Source organism: Sus scrofa, chromosome 4 (genome assembly GCF_054392235.1).
Source record: "Sus scrofa isolate SSC_HxYL_T2T_F1_AM1 chromosome 4, Sscrofa_HxYL_maternal_Yorkshire_Landrace_v2.0, whole genome shotgun sequence".
NCBI classification, from domain to species: Eukaryota; Metazoa; Chordata; class Mammalia; order Artiodactyla; family Suidae; genus Sus; species Sus scrofa.
Window position 1 is genome coordinate 41,197,620 of NC_139386.1, and position 18,144 is coordinate 41,215,763.

General features: G+C 41.3%; 1 long non-coding RNA gene across 10 annotated transcripts in view; it reads right to left on the reverse strand.

Moving 5' to 3' along the window:
- The window catches only part of LOC102164357 (uncharacterized), a 652,820-nt gene that overhangs the window by 451,506 nt on the left and 183,170 nt on the right, over positions 1-18,144 (reverse strand). The window lies entirely within an intron of this gene.

An 18,144-nucleotide genomic window follows, 5' to 3' on the forward strand; every position in this document is an offset into this window, starting at 1 on the left:
CACCCCAAGCATATCCTCCCTACCCCCCAAACTGTCTCCTCCGGAGACCATAAGTTTTTCAATGTCTGTGAGTCAGCATCTGTTCTGCAAAGTTCAGTCTGTCCGACCCCGAAATCTTAAACAGGCCTTATCTCAAGGTTTTGGATAAAGAATTGTAGATTGCTTTCCTTGTCCTAGGAAAAAGAAGAAAGGAAGAAAGAAAAAGGATGGAAGGAAGTAGGGGAAAAAAGGAGGGAGGGAGGAAGGCAGAGGGAGATGGAAGGAGGAAAGGGTGTTTTCCTGGTACAAACTCTTCCTAAGCAGTCTGCTCACCAAAGTGTTTCTCTTTGCCCTTATGCAGGGGTGTCACCTACTCTGGTCTCTGGTGCCAGCTATCAGATGGTTCCTCTAGCCTTCTCCTCACTGCGTGAGCCACTAAAATTGATCTCACTGATCAAGTGTTTTTAAAAGTTTCTGAGCACTCGCTATTTAGAGTTTGGTTCCAAGAGCAGGCACTTCGAGGCCCCTTTATCATTCCAGTCTATGAATTAAGAACCTGGGAGAGAAGCAAAAAAGATAAAAGAAATACTATTTGAGAATTTGCCAAATAGTGAATTTTTTCACACCCCTCTGCTCCAACAAAGGGTTAGTTTCACTCTAAACCCTTCAAAGGTCTTTTGATATCTGTTTTTCTCTGGTCCATACACCCCCCACCACCAAAGAGAAATGGAGAAAAGATCCATACTTCATTGTGGGGCCTTGGAATTAATTTAAAGCAAGTATTACCCCTAAAATGTTTCAATCCACAAAATCAAATATTTTTCAAGTTTTTATTTTACTTATTCTGTTTCCAACATGGTCTAGTTAGTTGTAGCCTCATGTGTAAACTATTGTGAACACGTTAAATTAGAAACACATTTTTTATTGTTATCTTTACCTCTCTAACTTTGAGTCTTCCCTAAAATATCTTGTGACCTCTGTGGGACCACGGTGCTGTCACATGAATTTTATGTCCCTTCCTCCTTAATTAGCCATGGTTACAGAGCAGCAATTAGGTACCGAATAGGGAATACTAAGTATTTCCTCTAAGAAAGGGTTAAATAGACAAATGTTTGGATCAGGTCCCCCAACACCTTTGGATTAATTGAATTTGAGGCTAAAAATAAATTACCCAATAGGTTAAAATGAGGTAATGTTGAAAGAACTGCTTGGAAAAGAACTGCAGAAATGCAAGAATGTCACCAGGAATAGTTAAAATCACTTTGCAAAGGGAGAAGAAAGCAGGTATGTTTCTCAACTAGATAAGGCCACTTCAAGATGTGGGCCATGTAATCCCTAAGACACAGATTAAAGACATTAGTGCTATTATCCCTTAGTGCTGGAGGGGAAAGTAGAGTTACAAACAGAAAAGAAAATTCTACTCTTGAGGAATTTGCCGTTCTTATTAGCATTCGACCCTAAATCTAGAGTTGCCTCTCTTCCTGGGAGATGTCTTCCACAAATAAAATAAGTGTGTGTTGAGGCTAGGAGGAGATGGATTCTGTGGTCAAATCAGTTTGTTGAAAGGTGCCTGCGGTCTCTTCTTAGAGATTCACTGTGTCTATTTGTGTGTCAAAGGCTCCGAAAAGTCCTGCAATAAAGAAACCTATGTACATCTACTTAAAGTGTAATTTCCCCAATTTACTTGACCATGAAACTCTCTGCACATCCACCAATAGTTTGCAGAACTAGGATTCCTTGGGAAAACCTTTGGAAAAATACTGTTCTAGAATGATTATAGTCCCATGTCAGTGTCACTACTCAACAGATGGAAATAAATCTTCCAAGTTTGGTTCACAAGTTTAAAAATCATAGGGCAGTGTGCATGGTTTTGCTCCTCCAGTTGCTGTAGTTTTTTGGAAGGAGGACTCTCTAAAAATGGGGCCATGTGTCCCCTTAGCACTCTTGAAGCATGTTTGCTGGTAACATATCTTTGGCTGCACCTGAACGCAAGCATCAGTATTGGTCTACAATAAATCTCTTCTCAGAGTTCCCATCATAGCGCAGAGGTAACAAACTCAACTAATATCCATGAGGATGCAGGTTCCATCCCTGGCCTCGCTCAGTGGGTTAAGGATCCTGCATTGCCGTGAGCTGTGGTATAGGTCGCAGACGAGGCCCAGATCTGGTGTTGCTATGGCTCTGGCGTTAGCTGGCAGCTGCAGCTCTAATTCGACCCCTCGCCTGGGAACCTCCATATGCCGTGGGTGCAGCCCTAAAAACCAAAAGAATAAAAAATAAACAAATCTCAAGCTGGCCCCACCATACCTGAGTTGCTGCAGAATATAGAAAAGGGGTTACGTGTCTAGGCTCATGCTACTAAACTGCCTGTTTTCTACTGCCTGTTTTCTACTGCATGTTTTCATCATCCGTGGACCTCGGTTTTCTCATCTATAAATGGGGTGATGACACATGTATCTACCTTTCAGGCTACCATGAGAATAAAATGAGTCAACTAATACAGAATTTGATAGTAGCTGTTGGCACATTATGGATGCAAGGAAAAAAAGGAGGGAGGGAGGGAAGTAAGAAGAGAGAGACAGGGGGAAAGAGAGAAAGAATCACAGGCCATGTTTAGAGTTCTGAACTTCCAGGGAGTACACACTTAAGGACCAATGTCATAGAGGGAAATGGAGCCGTACTTTATTAATAGCAGGGCAAGGAGCTCCCGCTGTAGCACAATGGGATCAGATCAGTGGCATCTCTGGAGCACTGGGACAAAGGTTCAATCCCAGCCCAGCACAGTGGTGAAGGATCCAGCATTGTAGCAACTGTGCTCTAGTTTGCAACTGTGGCTTGGAACTGATCCCTGGCCCAGGAATTCCATATGCCACAGGGCAGCCAAAAAAGAAAAATAATAATAATAGCAGGGCAAGCACAGGACAGGTTCTCTGGTGAACTAGGCTAGAATTTAGGCTTCAATACCTAAGAAGGACTTCCTCCTCCTTTTCTCACAGTCCCCAAATGGCACAGCCTATGAAGTAGATGAGTCTGTGCAAGGACAGACACACAGAGAGAGGAACTTAGCCAGACCTGAGTGGGAGCCATGCTCTAATCAGGCCTACATGACTGTGGAGGAGATAAAACCAGAAAAAATACCTCACGAATACAAAAGAGATGCCACATGGATGCAGAACAGGGTAGACCACATGTGTGCCCTGTCCCCCCCAACTCTAGCTTAGGACTCGCTCAGTGGAACATCTCCTGTAAGGAGAACTTCTGAACATTTCATCTATAATCTCTCTCAATAATCCAGAAAAATAAAATAAACATATAGCCATTTCCCAGGATTTCACGAACAAAAAAGTAATTCTATCGATGACTTTCAAAACCAGAAATGTACCCAAATCCCCATTATTGACAGTGCTTTGCCAATATTCCTCGCTGCTCAGGCAGTGACAGGAGGGGAGCAGAGGGGAGGGAGGAGTTCGCAAAGGATGAGCAGCCCTGGGGCCCCTGCTGGAGCTGCTGCTGGGTCTGCCTCCACCAGGGCAGCAGCCAGCTCACCCCCTTGCCCCTCGGAAACCCACCTCCCTCTTCTTCCCTGAGCCATTTTTTCCCCACCGTCTGGTTACTGCCTTCTTAGGTCTTCCAAGGCACTGTCTTCGGCCTTGATTCCTACAGCTCACAGGAGGGACATGGGGGAGAGGGGAGAAGTGGGGATTAAAGAACAAAGTATACATATCTTTGGCACGTGGGCAGGAGAGTCATTTCTCATGCTGTTGATAAAATCACCACCTTTCTTCTCCCTCCACAGCCACAGCTGGTTTGGGGACTGTTTTGTGCCCACTCATCTGGGCATTAAAGATCACAACTCACAAATGGAAAACTGCTACATCTTTCCAGAGCCAGTGAGCAGATTCTCAGGAAAATTCCCTCTAATGACTAAGGATCCCCTTCAGCCACGTGACACAGTGGGGTTCTAAATGCAATGACTTGACCTTGACTGTTCTTTTCTTGTTCACATGAACAGCTGGCTGAAAGAATCTGGAAATACAGAAACTTTGTGCCTTCATTTCCAAGAGTCACCATGGGGTCCCTGTCCACCTTTTCTGTCCTCAGAGTGTATATTCTCAAGTCTCTGAGTGTCAATGAGAGCCAAGGGTCTACAGTTGAGCCCATGGCCCTCAGATCCCTACCATACACAATCGGTCTTCCAGCCAGTAGCCAGGGTAGCTCAGTTCTGTCTTGAGACAATGACTATACCCTTGGGCTATTTGTGACTAAGTAAAGCTGACCTTAGCAAGTTGGATCTGGATGCTAGAAACTGAAAACAATTCTCAAAGAAATGGTGGTGGCTGTCCAAGTAGGTCATCAAGGTACGAATTCTCAGCCAAGCTGGCTCTTGCCCTTGCTCTTGCCACATCCTCAGTGAAGCGGATTTTCATCAAAACAGGCCTAGGAATCTCAAGTATCATTAGAGTCTTTCAACACAACTCACAGGGATCTAGTTGTGTTGGGCACCCTTCACTGGGTAAAATGCAGCTCCTAAGTACCAGGCAGTGAAGTCTCCAGGACAGAGGGTGTGGGTCTACACAGGGCGACCCATGCTTGAGGTCCTCTTCTGGAAGGCAAGGCATGGAGAGCAGTGAAGGAAGCTAAACTTTCTGGCACTGTGACCACAACAGGAGCTGGAGGACTGCCCTCCCTCATCCAGACACTGAGGCCAGACAATCACCATTGTCACACTCAGCCATCAGGTTCTCACACCCTGCCAAGCCTGGGTTATATTCTGTTTCAGTTCACAAACACAGCTATAAAGGGGCCTCCAGGGGCACTAAACAGAACCAGTTCTGGTATGCACCATCTACTGGATTAGACCCAGTCACCTCCCTGCAAGGGATGCAAAAGCACCTCGCCCTAGCCCTTCTAGATGATTTCAAGGTCATTTGCCTTTCTGCCAGAATGTACCCCCAAGATTCCCTAGTTATACCTCCTCCTATACTGGGAAGCAGCTGGAGTTGCCCTTGCGGATGAAAGGACAAACCCAAATTCATATCTGAGAGGCTTCCTCTCTAGTTACTCTAGTGTAATATCCTGCTATAAAAATCTTTGAGTCCTTCCCCTTTCTAGTTGTGTGACCAAGTAATCTTGATAGGGAAGACCAGCCATATGCACCCCAGATCATCTTGTTGCCTCTTGTGTCATACTCAGAGTTCCAGCTCCTAGCACAGTGACTAGCATGTATTCGGTGCTATACAAATATTTTGCAGATGATTTAATGTTATTTTTTTTTCTTATTAGACCTTTTTTTTAAGTCAGATCCTGTTTAACAATGAGGATAAACTGTTTTGCCTAAATGTGTATGCTCCTTTTGCCAAAGTTCATACAGATTCTCTGCATAGCTAAGTTTGCATTGATCATCTCCTGAATTTTGTTTAATTAATTTAACATGTTATTTGCAGGCTCCTGCCTCTTCCTTAGCCACTGTCTCCAATTAATCAACCTGTCCTACCGTCTCAAATAAGACCTCTCAATAAGTCTCAAATCCGTCACTTCTTTCCATCTTCTGTGCCACTATCACAGTCCAAACCACTTCATTTCTCTCCTGGACCCCTGCAACAACCTTCTAACTGGTCCCCCTGCCTCTAGCACTACAATCCTGTCCAATAGCAAATCTAGTCATGCCACGCCTATGCCTAAAATCCTTCAATAAGAGACACATATTGGGGATCTGGGAACATGCAGCCTGAGTGAAGTGCCCATCTCAGCACCCCCGGAACCAACTACTCGCTTCTCCAGCAGGCAGATGCTGAGACCTGTGACAATCTGGACTCCACACAGTCCCTTCAAACAGAGCGGGTGTAGGATTCCCTCTTCTCTTGGTCTGGGCAGTCAATAGCAGAGCAGAGCCTATATCCAGGGCTTGTGAGTGCAAATGTACAGAGGAAGAGCTTGTCAATCAGGGATTTGTGGATGCCACCTATACCTTCCATTTCCTCATAGTTGACATCAACCCAGAACTCATGTGCAGGTCTTTTAGACCCTTCCAAAGCCAAGAGGAGGAAGAACAGGTGAATAAACCTTCCCTTCTCCGAGCTGAGTGAGGAATGAGAAGCCACAGAGGTTTCTTCCAGGTACCTCAGTGGAATACCAACATCTGCCTTTACACTATATACAGGCCTACAGGGCCATAAATCCATTTGCATTTTCATGTAGGATTCCCACCATTAAGGACACTTCAACAACCAAGCCTGAGACCTACAAAGCAGATGGGGAAAACTAACAACCCATGTAAGAGATCCCAGCAACCAGAGAGAGGAAGATCAAGTAGTCATCAAATTGGATTCTCAGTGAAATGGAACTGCTGGCGAAAATCGACGGAAACCTAAGTAGAAAATAAGGTTAATAAGGAGTTCTAAAAGCGGTTTTAAAAGACTTTACTTGCATAAAAAATAAGATCTCTCAGTGGAAATTTTATGAGTTAAATTAAAGGAGAAGATGTTCATTAAGACCCTAATTAGTGCTCTAGCAGAGAAAATGCAAGATAGACTTCAAAGTACTAAGCAAAAAGATAAAAGAAATTAAAGTATGCAAGAAAAAAGGAGAAACTGGAGGGGTCAGCAGGAGAGTTAATATAAAAATAATAGAAGTTTCTAAAAGAGGAAAAGGAACAGATGAAAGAAAGGCAATTATTCAATAAAGAGTAAGAGAAAATTTCCCTGAACTGAAGAAAGATCTGAATCTTCAGATTGGGACGGTGTGTATGGAGCATCAGACAAGCAGGTTGGAATTCTTCAGCTTTAAGGAGAAAGAAAAAAATCTCATAATCATGCAGACAGTTAAAATCCAACCTACCTGCTATAGTGTGGGGAAAAAAATCTAACTTCTCACGCAGAATCTAGAAAGTTAGGAGTTAGGGAAAACCACTTACAAACAACTGAAAGGAAGGACTATGAACCAAAACTATGCCCAGCCAAGAACTATCTTCTTGTCAGATGAATGAAAAATACTAGAAAACAGGCAAGGACCCCCCAAAAAAGTATATTATTTTGGTAGATGCAGACTATTACATTTAGAATGGATTAGCAGTGAGGTCCTACTACATAGCACAGGGAACTCTATCCAATCTCTGGGGAGAGACCATGATGGACGATAGAATGAGAAAAAGAGTGTTTATATATGTATGGCCGGGTCACCACGCTGTACAGCAGAAATTGGCACAACATTGTAAATCAATTACACTTCAATAAAAAATTTTAAAAGTCTATTATTCAAGTTCCCTATATGAGGAAAATACTTGAGAAAAAAAATTAATACTTTCATGGGGAGTTCCTGTAGTGGCACAGTGGAAAGGAATCCCACTAGGAACCATGAGGTTGTGGGTTCGATCCCTGGCCTTTCTCAGTGGGTTAAGGGTCCGGCATTGCCATGAGCTGTGGTGTAGGTCGCAGATGTGGCTCGAATCTGGCGTTGCTGTGGCTGTGGCGTAGGTTGGTGGCTACAGCTCCGATTGGACCCCTAGCCTGGGAACCTCCATATGCTGTTGGTGTGGCCCTAAAAAAAAAGCAAAATATAAATAAATACATAAGTAAAAATAAAAAATTAATACTTTCATAAATGAATCAAAATAGAGACTTCAAGATGGAGAAGATGAAAAGGAACAAAAATGATTGAGCAATAATATTTGACATGTGTGCATATGTATGTAAACTAAAATTTTAATGAAAACACATGTCTATTTGTATCATATATAGGGTATGATTTGTGATAAATAAGGGCAGTTGAAGGAGAAGGGATGTATTTTAAGAAAAAGTACTATCTCAAAATGTAGGGGTTGGAGGTGGAGGGTGGAGAGAGGAGGAAGGCAAAAGTACTCTCAAGAAGGCAGAGAAAGGAAGAAGGGCAAGCAGAAATTAAAAGCATTCCACAGAAAGGAAGTTGAAAGAACAGCAGCTGTGGCTGCCATGGAAGTGCCACATCTTCCTTCAAGAGAAAACTGCCTTGAAGAATGCAATTTGCCGACAGCCTTCAGAGGCTACGGTGGGGAGGTGATTTAAAAATCTCTTAAGGGTAATTATATGGCCAAATATTTGAAATAGAATTAAAAGACAATTTGGAAAGGGAATGGACATAAGCTAAATATTTTAAAAATCAATGGCTTTCTTCTAGAATAAACTCTTAGGAATGAAATGGGGAAAATAGTTCATTTTAAGAGGAACAAAAATTATGAAATACTTAGGAATAAATTTAACAAGAAGGTAACTAGAAGGAGAAAACTAGAGCTATTAATAAAGACAAACAAGATAACCAGTCTCTTGGATGGGAAGATCTATTATCACTGAATGTCAATTCTCCCAAAATGAATATGCAGGTTATAAGGAACAGAGCACTCTCCTACATGGCTAGTGGAAAGAGGAGGTTCCCTAGCATTGGTGCAAAGCAATCTTACAACACCTGTTAAAATAAATAGTATCCTTCAACTCAGTAACTCCAGTCCTGGGATATAAAGCACTAATGCTTAAGTCTAGGATACTTATTGCAGCACAGCTTGTGGTTGCAAATAGCTTTATAAACAAAGTGAATCTTCATAAATGGGAAACTGGCTAAATATATTCTGATACAACTATATCATAAAATAGTATATGTCTACCTCAAAGAATAAAAAAGCTATGCTAAGTGACTTGGAGGAAGTTCTACGCAGTACTGAGTGAGAAAAGCAAAATGCAGGAAAATGTGTGTAATATGATGCCATCTTGGTAAAAAGGAAAAAAGCGAGCAAACTATTCAAAAATGTCTGTGTGAAATTCTGCTGTGTAGCCCAAGAAACTATAACTGATCACTTGTGATGGAATATGATGGAGGATAATGTGAAAAAAAGAACGTATATGTGTGTGTGTATGTGTGTGTGTGGTGTGTATAGCTGGGTTACTTTACTGTGCAGCAGAAGTTGACAGAACACTGTAGTCAACCATAATAAAATAATTTTTTAAAAATACGTCTGAAGGGGTATACATGTGTATCAAATAAATGACTGTATTTCCTTGATGCTGAAATGTCTATTTTTTTCCACTATAACATCTCTGAAATGAGAATGCATCTTTCAGTCACCAAATGCCATGCGGCAGTGATATAGTGTTGTCCTTTGTGGGTGCGCATCAAAGCATGTGCACCCACAAGAAATGGGTGTCAGAGGCTTCAAGGAACACCCCACAGGCAACAGTGCACACCGTTACAGGCAATGCTGCATCACTAACACTCTTGATAGCACAGAAGACGGCAGTGCACAGAAAAGCACAGACCCAATGTCTGTAACTTGATAAAGGGTTCCAAAGAGTCCAACTTTGAACATGAGAAAATTCTAAGGACAGCTAAGCCACTTTATTTCACTCACTATTTTCCTTTCATGTGTATAAATGAATGCTATCTAAATAGATCTAAAAGAGCTAATTTAGCAAGTTTAAAATACAAATTACAAAGGTGAAGAAAGCATTGTGTCATGGTTTAATTGGCAGCATTTTTTCCTTTCTACATAGAACATAATTGTGTGTCCTACACTAGAGCATTTTAAATCAGGTGAAATACGCAGTGTAGATATATGTGTATTAATACCTGTACAGGATTATATGAGTAAGGAGAAAACTATGGATGAATAAAATCTAGGAGAGTAATACGAACATATTGGTTTGCTAGGGCTGCCACAACACAAATTCCCACAAACTGGGTAGCTTAAACAACAGAAAGTTATTTTCTCTGCAAAACAGAGATCAATGTGTCAGCAGGGCTGGTTTCTCTTGAGGCCTCTCCCCTTGGCTTGTGGATGGCCTCCTTTCCACTGTGTCCCCCCCAGGGCCTCTCCCCTGGTGTCGAGTCTCCCTGTTCTAATAAGGGGCACCAGTGATACTGGATTAGGGCCTTACCATTATGAACTTATTCAGTCTCAATTCTCTCTTTAAAACCTCTAGCTCCACACTATTCACAAGAGCCAAGACATAAAAACAACCTAAATGTCCATCGACAGATGAATGGATTAATAAGATGTGTTATACATACACAATGGAATACTTTTCAACCATAAAAAAGAACAAAATAATGCCATTTGCAGCAACATGGATGGAACTAGAGACTCTCACACTAAGTGAAGTAAGTCAGATAGAGAAAGACAAATACCATATGATGTCACTTATACCTGGAACCTAAAAATGGCACAAATGAACCTTTTCACAGAAAAGAAACTCATGGACCTGGAGAATAGACTTGTGGTTGCCAAGGGAGAGGGGGAGGAAGTGGGATGGACTGGGAATCTGGGGTTAATAGATGCAAACTATTGCATTTGGAATGCATAAGCAATGAGATCCTGCTGTATAGCACAGGGAACTATATCTAGTCACTTGTGATGGAGCATGATGGAGGATAATGTGAGAAAAAGAATGTATATATATGTAAGTATGACTGGGTCACTTAGCTGTACAGTAGAAAATTGACAGAACACTGTAAACCAACTATAATAGAAAAAATAAACATCATTATAAAAGAAAATATATAAACCCCTCTAGCTCCAAATAAACAAACAAACAAATGAATAAATAAATAAGCTCTAGTTCCAAATACAGTCACATTCTGAGGTACTGAAGTTTAAACTTCAACTATAAATTTGAGGGGTGAGGTGACACAGTTCTGTCTACAACAATAGGTTCCTTGGGGAGACTTGGGAAGAGAGAAGGAGACCATGGAATAAAAAAAGAAAAAGGACCGCACTTTTTTAAAAAAAGGCATGTATATAGAGGCACTTATATAAAATCACCCATATGTAACCCCAATGTTCATAGCAGCACTATTTACAACAGCCAAGACACAGAAGCAACCTAAAAGTCCATCAACAGCAGAATGGGTATATTAAAAAAAAGAATGGAATGGTGAGTGCCATTTGCAGCAACATGGATGGACCTGGAGATTATCATACTAAGTAAAGTAACCCAAACAGAGTAAGACAAATATCACGTGATGTTGTTTATATGTGGAATCTAAAACAAAAATGATACAAATGAACTTTCGTACAAAACAGAAATAGACCCATAGACATAGAAAACAAATTTATGGTCACCAATGAGCAAGGGGAGGGGAGGGATAAATCCGCTGTCTGGGGTTAGCATGTTCACACTACTATACACACTGCTAATTTACTACATGTAACTTAGGTAAACAACAAGGATCTACTGTATAGCACAGGGAACTAAACTCAGTATCTTGTAATAACCTCTAAAAGAAAAGAATATAAAAAAGAACACACATATGTGTGTCTGTGTGTATAACTGAATCACTTTGCTGTACATTTGAAATTAACACATATATACTAACTATGCTTCAATAAAAGTATTGTTGAAAATACTTTTTTAATATTTATTTTGTTTAAAATATTTTTTCAAGAAGTAAAATCCAAAAAATAAAATCATATATATGTGTAAATAAATACACAAAGAGGTAAATGTAATTTTTTTAAAAGCATATATTCAATGGTTTTTGATTGTCCTTGGGATCAATTCCAAACTTACAGCTCTGCTGCCTCCTTCCCTAGTTTCCTCTGTCTCTGGTACTGTTCCCTTCACTCTCTCTACTCCAGAAACCCCAACCTTCTTTCACTTCCTCTCAAACTCCTGCCCACTGTCCTTTCTCTTCAGAACACTCTTCTCTGAACTGTCCAGCTTGGCTCCGTTCAGTCTTCAAATTGCAGTTTAGATTTTACCTCCTTTGAGAGCCCTGCCCCACAGCACACCAGCTTTCTCACGGTAAAACACCAAGAGAATCATCCGGATCCTTATTTAAAATGCAGATACCTTGACTAGACTCAGAACAGCTGAATCAGACTCCTGGAGCAGGAGTGGGTGGGGTGAGAATTCTTCTGCCTTCTAAAGTGTAAGAATCTATGCCGTGGATTTGTTCAATCTCCCTAATGCATTGAACTTTCTCTTAACAGTGTCACTGTTTATTTAATGCAGCAGTTGGCAAATGTTTTCTGTATGGAACTAGGTGGAATATATTTTAGGCTGTACACACCAAGAGGCAAAATCAAGGATGTTATGTAGGTACCCAGATAAAAAGAACATAAATTTTCACAAACTTTTATTTATTAATTTATTTATTTTCACTTTTTAGGGCCGCACCTGTGGCATATGGAAGTTCCCAGGCTAGGGGTTGAAATCAGAACTACAGCTGCCGGCTTACGTCACAGCCACAGCAACACGGGATCTGAGCCACATCTGCAATCTAAACCACAGCTCACGGCCACACCAGATCCTTAACCCACTGAGCGAAGCCAGGGATCGAACCCACATCCTCATGGATACTAGTCAGATTCATTTCCCCTGCGCCACAACAGGAACTCCCCACAAACTTTTAAATAAAATGGGTCGACAAAATTCAAAACACAATGGAATACAATTTTTTGGTAATACATGTCTATTAATGCGGAAAACAGCATTTTTTCACCGGGATAACTTTTTGCTTAATTAGAGTCTAAGTTAGTGTTTTCTAATATTATAGTTTCTAATATTATAGCACAGCCTCGTTCTTCTACAAAGCTTTCCTGTGCTTCTCTACCACCCAGTGTGTGAGTGGTCATAAGTCAGTATCACTTTGGGGGAAAGAAAAGGTGCTACAGGGCACCTCTGTGGATCATCACACACGAACACTAAAGATGATCCAAACCACCAATAAATCTACTCAAATCTGCCTCTAGAATTTCACTATCCCTTTACTTGTATGCCTTTCCTGTTTTGGCAACCAGTATACTTCATTATCTTCTACTGAATAAAACAAAGGCAACTGCCTGTAGTCAATATATTTGAAAGCTAACTTTCCAGGTAGAAATGGGCATTTTTTGACTAGAAGCCAAATACAAAAGATGACTGGCTACATATCCATAACAAAATGCACAAAGTCATTCTAGGTCCTGACACGTTAAGGTAAAGAATTAGATCTTGGCCCTTCCGAATTTCATATGATTTTACTTTGATTACCTTCAGTTTCTGGACATAAGAGAGGCATGGCAAAGTCAAAAGGGCATCAAAAGAAAACACAAGGCCATAGAGCAGGGGAAAATGTTCCCAATTGAGTGGTTCAACATCCAAAAACTTCACCAAAGTAAAAATGTAACAATTTGCATAGCAAGGAAAAAAAATACACCACCATAATATGCAAATAAAAAGCCAAATGACAATCTGGAGGCTATTTGAAAACATATATTAATATTTTTTAAAAGACAAATGATATGGAGTTCCCCAGTGGCTCAGGGAGTTTAAGGATCCAGCATTGTCACTGCTGTGGTTCAGGTTGCTGCTGTGGCATGGGTTCACTCCCTGGCTCAGGAATGTCCACATGTCATGGGTACAGCCAAAAATAAAATAAATAAGTAAATATATATATATATATATATATATGTATATGTATATATGACAAATGACGAACTGGGGAAATATTTGCAATTTATAGATAAGAGTGGCTAAAAATGGAGAAGAAAAGGACCAAAACCCTATAGAAATTTTCACTAAAGATATAATCAGACAAGTTATTAAAAAATAAATGCAAATTATTCTTACTCATGTGAAAAAAATGTTCAACCTCTTTCACAGTAAGACAAATGCAAATTAAAACTGTATTTAGATGTAGTTTCTTACCTACCACGTCGGCAAAGCCCCAAAACTTTGACATCATACCGCGTTGGCAAGACTTTGGGGAACAGATACTCTCATAAATTTGATGATGGGAATGCAAAATGGTAAAACCCTATGCAGGGGAATTTGGCAGTATCTAGCAAAAGGTCCTGTGCATTCACCCTTTGACCCAACTGTACCACTTCTAGGAATCTCTCCCACAGAAACAATGGCAAAGACACATGCATAAGGCTATTCATCTCAGCCTTATTTGCAATAACTATAAGCTAGAAACAACCCAAAGATTCACCAATAGGGGGCTGGTGGAATTCACTATAGTATAGCCACCCTAAGGGATACTAGGCACCAGTAAAAAGAAATGAGGACTGACTTTATATATATACATACACGTGCATACATATATAATACATATACATATATATACTACACTGAATCTCAAACTTTCTCTATTTATAATCCCCTTAGTGCTGCAGTAATTTTTCATAGTATCTCTAGGCCAAAAGAAATGCCTAATAGTTCTGTTAATAGACTTAAATCACTCCATTTATTCATGTGTGAATCAGTTTGGTCCTGGAGTAGGGTGCAGATGATAGGAGAGAAATTCAGCTTTTAAAAACATTCCTGTTGTAGCTATCTATATCTTTCAAATTAATTTTATAGAAAATGAAAAGAAAACAAATCAATTCTTGAAAATCAAAAAGCAAAGTAAACAAGTAAATCTAACTGCATGACAAGTTGGTGGCATTAACCATATAGAGAGGAATTATCTCAAGTTGCTTCTTCTTTTTTTTTGGCCTCACCCATGGCACAGCATGTGGAAGTTCCCAGGTCAGGCATCGAACCTGCACCATAGCAGTTACCCAAGATGCTGCACTGACAACTCTAGATCCTTAACCCACTGCACCACAGGAGAACTCCCCCAAGTTGTTTTAAATCAGAACAATTTGACTATACATCTCTAGTAGGATATGCCATGAAAACAAAACAAACAAACAAAACAAAAAACAAAAACTCACCATGCAAATAGCAACAACTTAAACTGATTTAGGTAATTGTGTTGCTGTTGGTTTTATTCTAATTATCTTTTGTTCTGGGACAGCTGTTGGTTTTATTCTAATTATCTTTTGTTCTGGGACAAAGCAATTGAGCAAGCATGTTGTTACAATTGAGAACCATAATTTTCACCATGGAAGAAAGTAGATACAGCTCCAAGACTAATGAGGTTAAGTGAAAATCTGGTAGTCCCAAATTTGAATTGGAAGTAATCACCACAGGCTCATTATGTATTTTATCTTCAAAAAAGTCCTTGTCTCATAACTTTGCTTCTGAAAAAGCCTGGAAACTATGCCCAACTCAAGAAACAAACATCTCTGCACCCCAATTGGGTTGTAAATTATCCACTAAAAGTTCCCAGGAATCCTTGGAGAAATGCATGACAATGGTCTTTTTGCCCTTTCTAGGGCTGCACCCACGGCATATGGAGGTTCCCAGGCTACAGGTCAAATCGGAGCTGTAGCCACCGGCCTACGCCAGAGCCACAGCAACGCCAGATCTGAACCACATCTGTGACCTACACCACAGCTCACGGCAATGCCAGATCCTTACCCCACTGAGCAAGGCCAGGGATCGAACTTGCAACCTCATGGTTCCGAGTCGGATTCGTTAACCACTGAGCCACGACGGGAACTCCAGGAATATTTTTATCAGACTGGAAGGCCAGAAGATGCTATCGAAGATCATGTCAAGGATGAGGAAGGTCATACATGAGAATAGCTCCCAGGTTCTGATTTCTGGATGGGAGAGAGATCCATCCAGACGGGGAAGACATGCTAGGGACACACTGCGTTTGAGGATCCAGCAGAAGAGGCAATATCCAGGAGGAAGTTGTATGTCCCACTCTAAGGTTCACCAGGGAGGTTTAGGGTGCATTTCTTTATTTCAGAATTGCAGGTAAGGAATCATGGCCTTGTAGCACAGAAATGCTACGAGCAGATTGACTACAGGTTCCTGCCGAGCAGATGGTGAAAGGGATGTTCATTAAGAAGGTAAGGACAGAAGATCAAGCGTCCAGGAAGGCCAAATGGAAACAGGTTGGGAAAGGAGACACCTGAATAAGGAAGATGAGGGAGGAAGCCCTGGGCAGAATGAGGAGGACTCTGATTTGAGGGTTGGTACTGGCAGCAAGGGCCAAGGTACCGAGGACATGGACACAGCCGAACTGATTGCAGGACTGAGTAGAATGAGTTCCAAGAAGTATTAGATAATGAGAATAAAAGACTACATCCTGGAGTTCTCAGGTGGCTCAGCGGAAACAAATCTGACTAGTATCCACGAGGACGCAGGTTCGATCTCTGGCCTTGCTCAGTGGGTTGCCGTGAGCTGTGGTGTAGGCCGGTGCCTACAACTCCAATTCAATCCCTAGCCTGGGAACCTCCATATGCCATAGGTGCAGCCCTAAAAAAATAAATAAATAAGAAGAAGACTACATCCTTTCTTAATGGAAAACTGCAAAGAAGCTCCTCTTCTTCTTTGGAAGAGAAGTCTCACCAAAGTGGCTAAGGGGTGAGGAAGGCTTTCCAGATGCACCCTGTCTGTGGAATCACAGCTTCTGAGTTTGGCCGGGGTGCTTGAGGCTTTGCGTTTACAAGGCAGGACACCTCCTCACATGCTCAAGGAAGAGAAGGCCTTGGAGTCTCACACACATTGTCCAGCGCTTGGGGCCCTGAAATCTGCGTGCTTGCAGGCTGCTCTCCCTTTCCTGGGAACCTGTGGGAAAAGGATGACCAGGTTCTTGCCTTCCTCCTTAATGAAGGTCATTCCTCAAAATGAGCAGTTAATGCTTTTTATGTTCTTGGAACGTCAAGGATAAAAGGCATGTCTTGAAGTAAACATGTAATTTCATATGCCTGTGGAATGCCTTTTTTATACCATGCATTCTAAGTTTAACAGTAGGTGTAGAGATTATATTTGGCTTGTTCTAATAATATTTGGAACACTCTCATCGGGCTGGAAAGACTCTTCAGCTACAGCCAAAGTTTTCCCTTAAAGGCTCACGTGCAATGAACCCAGTGAAGGTTAAGGCTCTGCCATGGAGACGTGATCAGAGGGGAGAGGGAGAACCATGCATGCCAGAGAATTCATGCCAGGGTTTGAAGGCAGAACCAGACCCCAAGTACTGTCATTCCTGCACCCTGCACTTGAGCGGAGTGGCAGAGGGGACCAAAACATCACATTAAACTATTCCACTCCCTTGCACAAAAGCAAAGGGAAACACAGGTCGTGGTGCAAGCCTGTGAGGATGCCACTGGCCAGGATCCCCCAGGAAGGCAGCGGGTTTATGAACACCTGAGAGCAGGCATGTGAGTGGGTGTTTAAGCAGTTCCAACATAACATCAAGGGTTTCGGCCAAGTTAATGAGAACCAGAGCTCCAGACCAAAACGCTTATTTTAAAAATACCTATTTTTCAAAGATTTTGCATTTTAAATTAAACCATATGAGTAATTGTATCCTAGCTTCACAGTCTGTTCTGGAAAAGAAAATTCTTGTTCCCTAACTGGGAAAGAACATCATGATTTTGCAAAAGGGAAGCAGCTAGTGGGGAGGGGGGTAGAGAGTAGAATGCTGGGGTATCCACGGCCAAGTCTAAGCCATAGCAGCTGTCAGGCGACTTGACCAACAGGGAGGCGAAGAGTTTCCAGATCACTACCTTTCCCTCCCCCAGAAATCCAAATTCACCTTGCAAGCTGATCCTACCTCTACCTTGAAAATGAGAACTTGTCATAATCCAGTGTGCGAATTTAAGACATTTGAAATTCATGAACTGAAAAGAAATGTGTAAATTCCAGACAGTGCCTGGAATTTTTTTTTGGGGGGTGAACCTGCATCATATGGAGGTTCCCAGGCTATGAGTCAAATCAGAGTAGTAGCTGTCGGCCAATGCTACAGCCACAGCAACGTCAAATCTGAGTGGCATCTGAGACCTACACCACAGCTCATGCTAATGCCGGATCCTTAACCCACTGAGTGAGGCCAGGGATCGAACCTGCGTCCTCATGAATGCTAGTCAGATTTGCTTTCACTGAGCCATGAAGGGAACTCCTCCAGGCATTGTTTGATGGCCTTTATATGAGATGCATTTGTTTTGTTGGGGTAGAGGGATATTTGTTCTATTTTTTACTTTAACTTAATTTTATTTATTTGCTTTGTTTTCTCCTAGAGTTATCTGACCTTTCAAAGTTTTGCTTTGTTTTGTTTTGAATTTCCAGGAGTTGTGTGGTGTTCTAAGCAGCTATTTTCAGGAAAACTGGATAGGGTTTAACTGATGATAGGCCCTCAGACTTACAAGTTCCTAATTAGGTCCTAACAGACCTAATTGTATTGTTCCTTCTTCTTTGACTTGGTGATGTTGTGCCCCCAAAATATTTAGTTCTCACATAAATATTTTACCTTTGGAGTCAATTAAGGAGCCATCAATAAAACTTGCTATTTCTGCAAGAGGCATTCATCACCAACCAT